Source organism: Lupinus angustifolius, chromosome LG05 (genome assembly GCF_001865875.1).
Source record: "Lupinus angustifolius cultivar Tanjil chromosome LG05, LupAngTanjil_v1.0, whole genome shotgun sequence".
NCBI classification, from domain to species: Eukaryota; Viridiplantae; Streptophyta; class Magnoliopsida; order Fabales; family Fabaceae; genus Lupinus; species Lupinus angustifolius.
Window position 1 is genome coordinate 18789206 of NC_032013.1, and position 11469 is coordinate 18800674.

Sequence of the window (11469 nt, forward strand, 5' to 3'; positions counted from 1 at the left end):
CTTTGAACTTTTTGCAACTTGTTCTTAAACTTTCAAGTTAATTTTGCAAAGTTGCTTTAAGTGTTTCAAAAGACTTTTACAAAGAGCATTATATACTTCTATATATATTCAGAGATTTGATTGCAAGTTACATAAGTTTCATACTTGTAAAGGCAATCTGCCATAGTTGAATATTCTTCATTGTTGTAAAGAATTCTTTCTTTCACTGGGTTTGAAAAGAAAGGGGAATATATTCAATTCTTTCTTTCACGTGGTGTGAAGAGAAAAGGGATTGATTCACTTGGAAAGGGGTTTTCCAAGGGTATAAGAATTAGGGAGTGTGTAAGGTACATAGAGATCTCGGGGTGAGATATTGTAATTACAACTCATAATTCTTAGTGGAAAAATCTCTTGTGCGGCAAGAGTACTGGATGTAGCTTTCGGTGGACAGGAAGGTGAACCAGTATAAAAACTCCTTGTGTACTCTATTCTCCTTATCTCTTTCATTTTATTTCCTATTATTTTTCTGCATATTGTTCCGCTGCACTTTAACTTTGATTTTGCAGAAAAAGCGGCCATTATTTTAAGACAACTAATTCACCCCCCTCTTAGTTGCACTCTGATACTTACAGAATGATCGAATTTAAAGGGATTGAGGTGTGTGATTTAGGAATTGGGGAAACTTTAATCTCTAATTGAGGTTTGATAATGCACGATTTAGTCTTTCTCTAAGTCTATCCCTTTATCAAGTGAAGAAAGGACCAATGAAGCCCAAGTCGATTAAGTCATAATTAGAAATGAGGGACGCAAAGGCAAGAGCTCACCTAGGAGGGTTCTAACTCGTTATACCCTATCTCTCCCCTAGCAGAAAAAACTAAATTGAAATCACCTATTAGACACCAATGTAGAACAAACCTAAAAGCCCTATCCCGAATAAAGTTCCAAAGACTAGACTGCATCGAAAGTGAGGGCTTCCATACATCGCTATCAACAACCAATTTTTGTCACCTTTCCAGCTAACCTCCATTGATAAATGTTGGTTGGAAGAACCCATGACATTAACCCTCCACATAGTGGAACCCCACAGACACCAAATACCACTAGCTCTCTCTACCACATCTACTTTTGCGTAGCCATCAATATAACCCACAATTTTTAATAACTTTGTCACTAATATGACCATCAATCTTTTTTCCATCAAAATCATGAAAGTCATAGAAAACATATTCCTCAAATCATTACCCAGGTTCCCGAAACCTTTTGCTTTTGTTCCTCTACAATTCTAGTTGATAATATTCATACTATATGGAAATAAAAGTGGGGTTCCAAGACTCTGACATATCTTGTAGAGCAACAACTTTTCCCGACCTCTCATTCTCATTTTCCAGAAGGCTAAGGCTAATCATCCAGGTGTTAGTCTCTTTGAACAATTGAATATGTGAAGAATGATCCCTTTCTTCATGAAATCGTATACCTGGATTATTCAAACCATTATGTTCTTCATACGAGACAATCTCTAACTGAACAATTTGAAGATTACCAATTTCTATACCTTGATTCATTGTTGGAACCACTAGCTCCACATTCAATGATGAAACTGTGTCAACACTAGTCAACTTTTTAGGAATTATATTTTGGAGGCAAGTATGTCCCCTTATCTACTTTAGAGGATTGACTCTTGAAACCATGGTTGCCTGGATTTGTCCTAATATGGACACTTTGATCTCCTAATAGAGGAGAAAGGTGTATAATCTCATTCCCAACGTCATGCTTAAATTTATCTCCTTTTATAAACTTCCCATCATTAGTCATATTTCCATCTTTCTTAACTCGCTCATTATGCTTCCTTGTCACTACCATCCAGGGACTAAAAGTCCCCCATTCTGTTACTTCCTGATTTTCCTCAATAATAACTTTTCTATGCCCTACTGTTTAATTTTGAATTTTTGAAGCAAGACCCACTTTATTTCGATCTAGATTTTCACAACTGCTAATGATTTTAGGATTTTGGCACTCCTCACCAGCCATCTCGTTCTCCTTGGACCCACAAATATGGTTGTTCCTCTTCTTATCTTCCTCCAAACAAACACCCTCTAGACACAGCTCGACCTGGTACCCATACTTACCACATGAGAAAAATATTTAGTGAAATCCTTCATATTCCAAGTCTAAAGTTCGACCCATTACCTTAATCCTAGGAACCAGCTTCTGAAGGAGGTTTATTTCCATGCATATTCTTGCAAACTCCCCTCCTGAGTAAATGGAAGAAGTAAGATGATCCATCTTAAGCATGGTTCCTAATTTTGACCCTACTCGCCATAGAAAGCGTTGATTGTATATGTCAATAGGTAAATTTGGGATTCTGACCTATACCACAATCTTTTATACTTCCTTTTCTATGGGCATAAAGAAGGGACTCCATCTCTGGGTGACTATGTAGTGGTCTGAAATCATGCAAGGCCCTTCAAATAAATCATGATTGTAATCTTCCTCTTTAGTGAAGTGTACTAGAAAGTAATTTTCTAGCATATAAAAATTTGAATCCTTCCACTTACTGCCTAGACCTTGTTCAATCGAAATTCCATCAAACACATTGAAGCTTTCATTCCTAATAATCGAACCACCTAGTCTTATTTCTGTGGCTTACACCATGTTTCAAACCCCTGCTTGGATATTTTGACTTTCGGGCATGGATCAAACTCCTTCTCCCGTTCTTCATCACATTTGTATCATCTATTCTCGCTTATGTCATCAACATTTTCCTCAGTTTCCTTCATTTGGAAACCCTCATCTACTTCTTCAACATTGAGGAGTTTATTAGAAGTCCCCTCCATGACTAGCCCTTGTTTAAACAATGTCTCCATCTTCAATTGGGGACCATAACCCCTATTTATAAGACATGCATTCTCTTTCATGAAGGGTGATGCGTTTAGAATTTTCTTATTTCTTGTTTTTGCCTATCATAAAAATAGAAATAAGATATTTGGTATCTACACAATAATTTTCATGATAATTATGTCTATAGTCATAAAACTTTCTTGAAGTAGATCACTTTAATCTAGCTAATAAGAAGTAATGACACAAACACATTTATATATTATATATGTGATCCAAAATGTCTTATAGAGTTGTCTCATAGTAACATAAACAAAAAAAGTTAAAGAAAAACTCCTCTTTCTGCCGCCATGGTGAATGAAATGACTAGTTTTTGCTTGGAATTACACCAAGAGATTGCATCACCAGCCAACAAATAGACATACCCCGAAGAGGATTTTCTACTATCTTGGCACCCAACAAAATCAGAGTTAGAATATCCTATGATCTACAAATAGTCTGGCCTCCTATAAGTGAGCACATGATCCCTTGTTTTCCTCAAATATCTCTTAACCATTTTGGCTGCTTTCCCATGATTCATTCCTAGATCGCTTTAGTATTTGCCTAACACTCCAACAATGTATGCTATGTCTGGACGCGTACAAATTTGAGCATACATTAGACTCCCTATAGCTAATGCATAAGGGATCTTTTGCATTTCCTGAATCTCAAGATTTTATTTTGGGCACTGACCGAGACTAAATTTGTCTCCCTTGGCTACCGAGGTGTTACCTGGTTTGCAGTCCTACATGCCAAACCTTTTGAGCACCTTATTGATATAGCTTCTTTGTGCCAATCGTAAGATACCTCGAGAATGATCTCGGTGTATCTGTATCCCTAACACAAAAGAGGCTTCACCATGATCTTTCTTCTGGAAATTTCTTCAGAGAAATTTCTTAGTTTCATGCAACATGCATATATCATTGGTGGCAAGTAGTATGTCATCAACATACAGGATGAGGAAAATATATATACTCCCACTGAATTTATGATACACACACTCATCAACCACATTCATCTCAAAACCAAATGAATGAATAACTTGCTGAAACTTGTGGTACCACTGACGAGACGCTTGTTTTAGCCCAAAGATAGATTTTGTCAATTTGCAAACCATTTTCTTTTGGTCTCCTAACACAAACTTTTCTGGTTGCATTATATAACTTTTTTCCTCAATGTTTCTATTGAGAAATGTTGTCTTGACATCCATCTAATGAAGCTCCAAATCATAATGTGCAATAAGAGCCATGATTATCCTAAAAGAGTCCTTTGATGAAACTAGAGAGAAAGTGTCTTTATAGTCAATCCCTTTCTTTTGAGTATAGCCTTTGGCTACAAGATGAGCCTTATACTTGTCCACATTACCATTGGAGTCCCGTTTGGTCTTAAATATCCATTTGCAACCAATGAGTTTCACATATTCTCGTAATGGGACAAGTTCCCAAATTTTATTGTATTATATTGACTTATACTCCTCATTCATTGCTTCAATCCACTCTTCTGAATTGGAATCTTTCATGGCTTCATGGAAATTGATTGGATTATTTCCATTATACCATCATGTTCCTCATGTTCCTCATGTTCCTAGAGAAATACTATGTAATCATCTAGAATAACATTTGTTCTTACTCTAGTAGACCTTCGCAAAGGTATTGGCTCTTGAAGAACAAGTTCTTGAGGATTTTGAGTTTGTTCTTCATCTTGAACTGGAGTTTGAACAACAATGTCTTGAAGAGGTTCTATACTTTCTTCATGTGAAGAAATTGTATTAATAGGTCCTGGAATCGAAATTGATTCTTCTTTAAAAACAAAGTCTTTAACCTTATTTCTCCCCTCAAACTCAACATCTTTGAAAAACATGCAGTTCTAGTCTCTAAAATTGTCTTTAATTTGGGATCATAAAATTTATAACCCCTAGCTTATTCAGAATAACCAATAAAGTATTTTCTCATTGTTCGAGGATCCAATTTTCTTTCATTTGACTTATAAAGCCTTCCCGCAGTTGGATATCCCCAAACATGAAGGTGATTTAGACTAGGCTTTGTATTTGTCCAAAGCTCATAAGGCATTTTTGCAGCTGCCTTAGTTGGTACTTTGTTAAAAATGTAAGCTTCAGTCTTCAATGCCTATCCCCAAAGTGACCCTGGTAAAGTAGAATGACATATGATACTCCTTACTATATTCTTAGGAGTCGGATTTCGTTTTTTAGCAACATCATTCATGCTAGGCGACCCTAGCATGCTGTATTGTGGGACGATCCAACATTCCTCTAGGTACTTGGCAAATGATCCTGGATGTTGTTCACCTGAACCGTCATATCTACCATAATACTTACCACCATGGTTAGATTTCATACACTTAATTCTTTTAATGAGTTGATTTTCAACTTCAGTCTTAAAAGATTTGAACACATCCAAAGATTGAAACTTTTCATGTATCAGAAATAGGTATGCATATCTAGAATAATCGTCTACGAATGATATAAAGTATTGTTGACCATTTCAATATGATGTGGGAAATGGCCCACAAATATTCGTATGTATCAATTCTAAGACATATGTAGTTCTGTATGCTCCTAAATTCTTATGCTTGGTCTGTTTGCCCTTAATGCACTTAACACAGACGTTAAAGTCTGTAAAGTAAATGGAATCAAGGATCCCATTTGACACAAGTCGTTCAACTCTATTTCTAGAGATATGATCTAGACGCTTCTGCCACAACATTCCCGAGTTCGCATTGTCAACTTTACGCTTACTACCACGTGATTCCACATTCAAGGTTTCATTATAAGAAGCAATAATATCGAGCAAATATAGATTGTCATACACCATAAGAGTACCAGTTCCAACAATATTTGAATTAATAAATAAACTAAATTGATTACTTCCAAATGAATAATGATAGTCAGATTTGTCCAAATAAGAAATAGAAATTAAATTTTATCTAAATGACGGTACAACAAAAGTATCAATTGAATCCAAATAATAGCCAATACTTAATAACAACCTAACATGCCCTATTGCCTTTACATCTACCTACTTGCCATCTCCTACATAAATGTGTCTTTCAGTATTAGTTGATCTTCGGTAACTTAGGAAACCTTGCATTAAAACACTAATGTTAGTAGTAGCACCATAATCTAACCACCAAGTGTTTCTAGGTACTGAAGCTAAATTTGCCTCTGAACAGACTAAAGTAAGGAACATACCTCTATTTTCACGCCATGCATGATACTTGGTACATTCGTTCTTAACATGTCTAGTATTATTGCAAAAGGAACAACCTTTTTCGTCATTATTTTGCTTCTTTTGAATTGGGCTTTTAGCAGCTTTATTCTTAGTAGTCTCATATTTCCTCTTTTTGCCCATATTTTTAGAGGTGTTTTCTAGGTAGTACTTTCTATCTTTTCTTACTCCATTCTCTCTTCTTCTTGCACACAATAGGAATTAAGCTCATTAAGATACATTCTCTCTCCTAAATCCTTTTGACAATTATAACTTATCTTAAATTGACTGAATTGTATAGGAAGATATATTAACACCAAATGAGCGACGAAGTCATTTTAGAACTCGAGCTTTAAAGCCTTAAGCTTAGAAGCAATATTAGACATTTCCATTATGTACTCTCTTATATTCCTTTTTCCTTTTTACTTCATATAAATCAAGCATTGAAGTAACATGCTTGTTTCTGCCTTATCACTTTTGGAAAAGTGTTTCTCCATTTCGGCAAGGAATTCTTTGGCAATTGTAATTCTTTCAGATATAACACCCCTAAATGCCTCCAAAATGGTGCACTTAATAATCATAAGACTCATACGATTGGAATGTTCCCACTTCTCATAAGATTTCCTCTCTTCAAAGGAACTAAAGTCCACAATAGAATGGGGTTGCTCCATTCTTAGTGCAAAGTCAAGATCCATGCAGCCAAACACAATTAAGATATTCTATTTCCAATCCTTAAAGTTGGTACTATAAAGGATTGCAACCAAATTCATGTTAGCAGGTATTGTAGCAACATTAACTGGAAAAAAGAACAAAATAAACAACATAAATATATACTCGCATCATAATTCAAATTCATATATATAATCAAATTTAAATATGGTATAATTTATCTCAAGATACCAAGTGCAACATTAATGTTAAGTCTTTGAACAATAATATTAGTTGCTAATGGTACTCTTGTTGTAATGGTCAAACATTGATAGTAATGTATGTCAAATAATAAATAATTCTTTGTTGGGTCCCACAAGGCTCTATAATTCACCTATAGGGGGTGAATAGGTGATACAGTATACGATTATCGTTGCTCGATAAACAAACAGAATACACAAAATTATACATTGTTTAATTGATTAAACACAACTATAACCGATTACCTCGTTCTGCTATTAATTGATTAACTAAAAACCTTAATCGATTATTTAGTTCTTGTTCAATGAAAACAGTTTTCTTTTGATCTCCAAGATTACCAAGATTCAACTAAACTTAAATGCACTTATTATAGAAGTTAAGGACAGTAAGAGCACAATATAGAATATGCAATTAACACATAATTATATGCATGTCAAGTTAAGTAAATTAAGTAATGCAGAAATATAAAAAGATAGGGGATAAGAAGAATGAGACACAACTTTTTATCCTGGTTTGTTTGCAGTCCACTGCAAACTACATCCAGACCTCCCTTTCTGATCTTAAGAGATTTTTCTTCACTATGAAATCTTAATGTATTCTTACAAACAAACTTCCAATACAAGACGCAAAATGCTACTTTCTTGATCTCTATGAACTTGACAACCTCGGTTTGACCTCTCTATCACATACTAAATCTCCTATCTTTTCACGATTAGGCCCCTGGAAGATATTGCTTAATACCAAGACCTCTTGATTCTCGTGAAGACACACCTAACAACAACTAGGATTTTTCCCAAACCTATTCTCTATCAATAGTGATAACATTCACACCAAGAGAACATGTTATTGCCTTGTCTAACAATTCTTTCAAGTTGTGTGTGCACCTCAATATGCAGATTTAACCACTCTTCTAGAATCTAAGAACCCTTCTAAAGATCTCACAATTACAGAACAGAAAACGTGAAATGCAATGTTTCTTTTTAACAATTAAGCTCAATAGGCATCTTTATAAAGAGTCACCCTTTTCTCTTTTTCAAAAGAACACTTTTGAAAATATCTCTAAGGATATATAAGTGAAAGAGCTTAAGATTTTCTGAATAATGTGTAATCTGTTTTTCGTATATGTGTTCTAACTCTATGAATCAATGTTCATGTATGTTATGAAGCAATATGAAAAACTTGGGTTAATATACCATTCTGTTTTTAACTTTAGTTAATCGATTATACCTTAAACTTAATCGATTAATGGGTTCTTGAAAATACCATAAAACAGAAATAGTAACAACCCTTAATCGATTAAACTCATACTTAATCGATTAACAGGTTCCCAAGAAATCAATGCTTAATCGATTAAAGTATCTATTAATCGATTAATGGTTTTCCAAAAAGATATTTCAAGGATGTATGAACCACCTACATGATTTATAAAAGAATGATGCATGCCTTTGAATGATGTATGATTTAAAAAGTCTTTTTGAATGCATTCAAAACATATGATCATGTATGTATGCATGTGTATGTAAATAATGTATATATGCATGTTAGTCTCATTTTAGTTATGATTGATTTTAGCTTGTGAGACTTTCGTTGGGGTTCATCCTAGTCTAGACTATTACTAAGCAAACATCCTAAGACTTAATAAAGATATAAAATATTTAGCCTCAAGATCTTCTTGAATGCTTTTCCTTGTATGAACTTGAGTCTTGACTATATTGTTGGCTTTGTTGTTTTGTTGATTTGTTCATCCCTTCAAGCTTATCCTTTGATCATTAATCTTTATTATCGATCATTGTCCTTATCAAACTCTATCTGTCATCAACCTTCGTCTTCATCAAAATATATGTGATGCATGCTTGTATACACAATCTTGATCATTCATGCATGCTTGCATCTTAATTCTTTGATTGATTTATCATTCACATATGTAACTTTATAATTATCACGTGTTTACTATCACATATTTGCATATAATCTGGCCAAATATTATTCATTTTTTAGGCCGATCAATACTTACATGAATAAATATACACAATAACATTCAACATTTATCATGAGCAATCTAGACAAGAGATATCGCTTTGGCAACTTCATGTTATAATTGAATCACTTTAAATATTAAACAAAATTATAATCCAAATATAACCAATTATTTGAATTTTGATTTAACACTTAATCCAAAGTTATTCTTATTTATTTACAGCATATTTCCATACATTAATGGATGCTAAATTAATAATAATAATAATGTATTTTCCTCCTAATTACAATAGAATGACTATGTTTTTAATTATATTTAATGGAGACTCAATAACAGCATATTAACGTGTCCTAGTAATAATTATTAAGGAGCCACCTTTTCACCAATAAAAAAAACGTGTGTGATACCAACCAGGATCCTTTTGTCACATTTTAAAATTTCAAATGGTATCACATATTAAAAAGAAATAACTAACACTGAATAGAGGGAGAGAAGGTCACGTAGGGAAATATAACGCTTCAATCCAAAAAAAAAAAGCAACATTGTTAGTAATTCAAATTTATTGAGTTATACTTCAATTTCATCCGTGGGAACCAGAGAAAAGAATTGACCATAAAGATGAAATTTTAACTACCCCATGATGCAATATGAAGAATTGTCATGGGGTTATATGGATTACTTTAAATCTAACTATATATATCATTATATGCATGTCAAAGTTTCATCATCATTAATGGTCATACACAATACAATTTTAATCTCACTATCAGTATGTTTAATATTTCAGATTTTATATCACTTTATGAAACTACAATACCTTGTTATATCTCAATAAAAAATGGAAGGATAACGACATTGGTGATGAATTGAGGCAAATATGTCTTTCATGGATACATGCAGATATAAAGCATATTCTCTAATATAGATAATTATATACATGTATTATAATGTTTACACATAAAAAATAAGTTATAAAAATAATGCATCTATATCAAAGACAATTCATATCATAGTCTAAAGAATAAATACATATTAGAATTGAGAAATCTACATCTTAATGATTTAACATGAAATGGTTCTAATATCACTTATAGTAATCTTATATCATGGAAGATACTAAATATGGCAAGAATACTATTATCATATAAATATATTAATCATGTTAAATCATTAAAAATAAATAGAAAGTGGAAGCCTATCTGAAGAATTCATGAAATCTTCTTTAAAGATATGAACTTCTTGATGGATTAGTGATCTTCCAATGTAGACTACTCTTAGTCTTTAGTTCATCTTCCAATGGGATGAAGAAAATAAATTTGATTTTGTTGTGTCTACAATTGGGGATCATAACTCCTATTTATAAGACATGCATTCGCTTTCCAGAAGGGTGATGTCTTTTGAATTTTCTTATTTCTTATTTTTCCCATCATTAAAAGAGAAATAAGATTTTTAATATCTATGCAATAATTTTCATGATAATTATGTCTATAGCCATAAACCTTACTTGAAGTAAATGACTTTGATTTGGCTATAAAAAGTAATGACACGAACAGATTTAAATATTACATGTGTAACCCAAGATGTTTACAGTCTCATAATAACATGAACAAAACATATTAAAGAAAAACTTCTCTTTTTGCCATGGATGTAGGAGAAGACATTTACCTTATTTGTTCTTTTCTAGACCATACCGAAGATCACATGTCATATTAGTTTACATAGTATAAAAATAAAAGAAAACTTCTCTTTCTAATTGGTGTACTGTAATACCGACATTATCTATTTCTTGTGTGAGTGAAAAGTTGGATCGTAGAGTTATCTTAATATTTTTTAAATGAGTATCATGTTTTTTAAATGATTATCTAACAACTTATATTTTTAATATTTTCAAAATATGTGATTTTTATCGGGTATCTCACAACAAAATAAATCTATATATTTAAAAAAAAATGAGTTTTTGTAATAAATATTTTATTTTAAATATATTTTGAGTTAGAAATATTATTATTAAATTATTCATAATTTTAGAAGTGCCTGCATACGAATTTACATTAAACATATTTTATAAGCATTTATCATTTTTATCATAATTTAGCAAGTAATATCTTCTATATAATTTATATTGCAACATTATCTTCCTTTAAATTTTTATTCCAATAATAGTTAATTTATCACCACCTTTATGATAGATATGTTACTTAATTATCATACTTATTTTATATACTTATATTTATAATAATTGTGTTTCGTTGTTATCCATACACAACCAAGTGAACCAACCCCCTATCCTATTGTTTTAGCTTGATAAATCAATCTGATCACATTTTGTTTTATTTTATTAGTTTCTTTGTTTATATATTAAAAGACCTATTATATTTCATTATTATATAAATTTCTACTTCTTAAACCTTTCGTGTCGCCATTCCCATCTTATCCACCAATCCTTGTATCACCCATTTTTGTTTATACTCTTCTTATGAGTCCTTTCTATTCTTTGTTTCAAAG

At 32.4% G+C, this 11469-nt stretch overlaps 1 protein-coding gene across 1 annotated transcript in view; it reads left to right on the forward strand.

Annotated features, from left to right (window-relative positions):
* Positions 1–11469, forward strand: part of LOC109347044 — a 19510-nt gene that overhangs the window by 1722 nt on the left and 6319 nt on the right. The window lies entirely within an intron of this gene.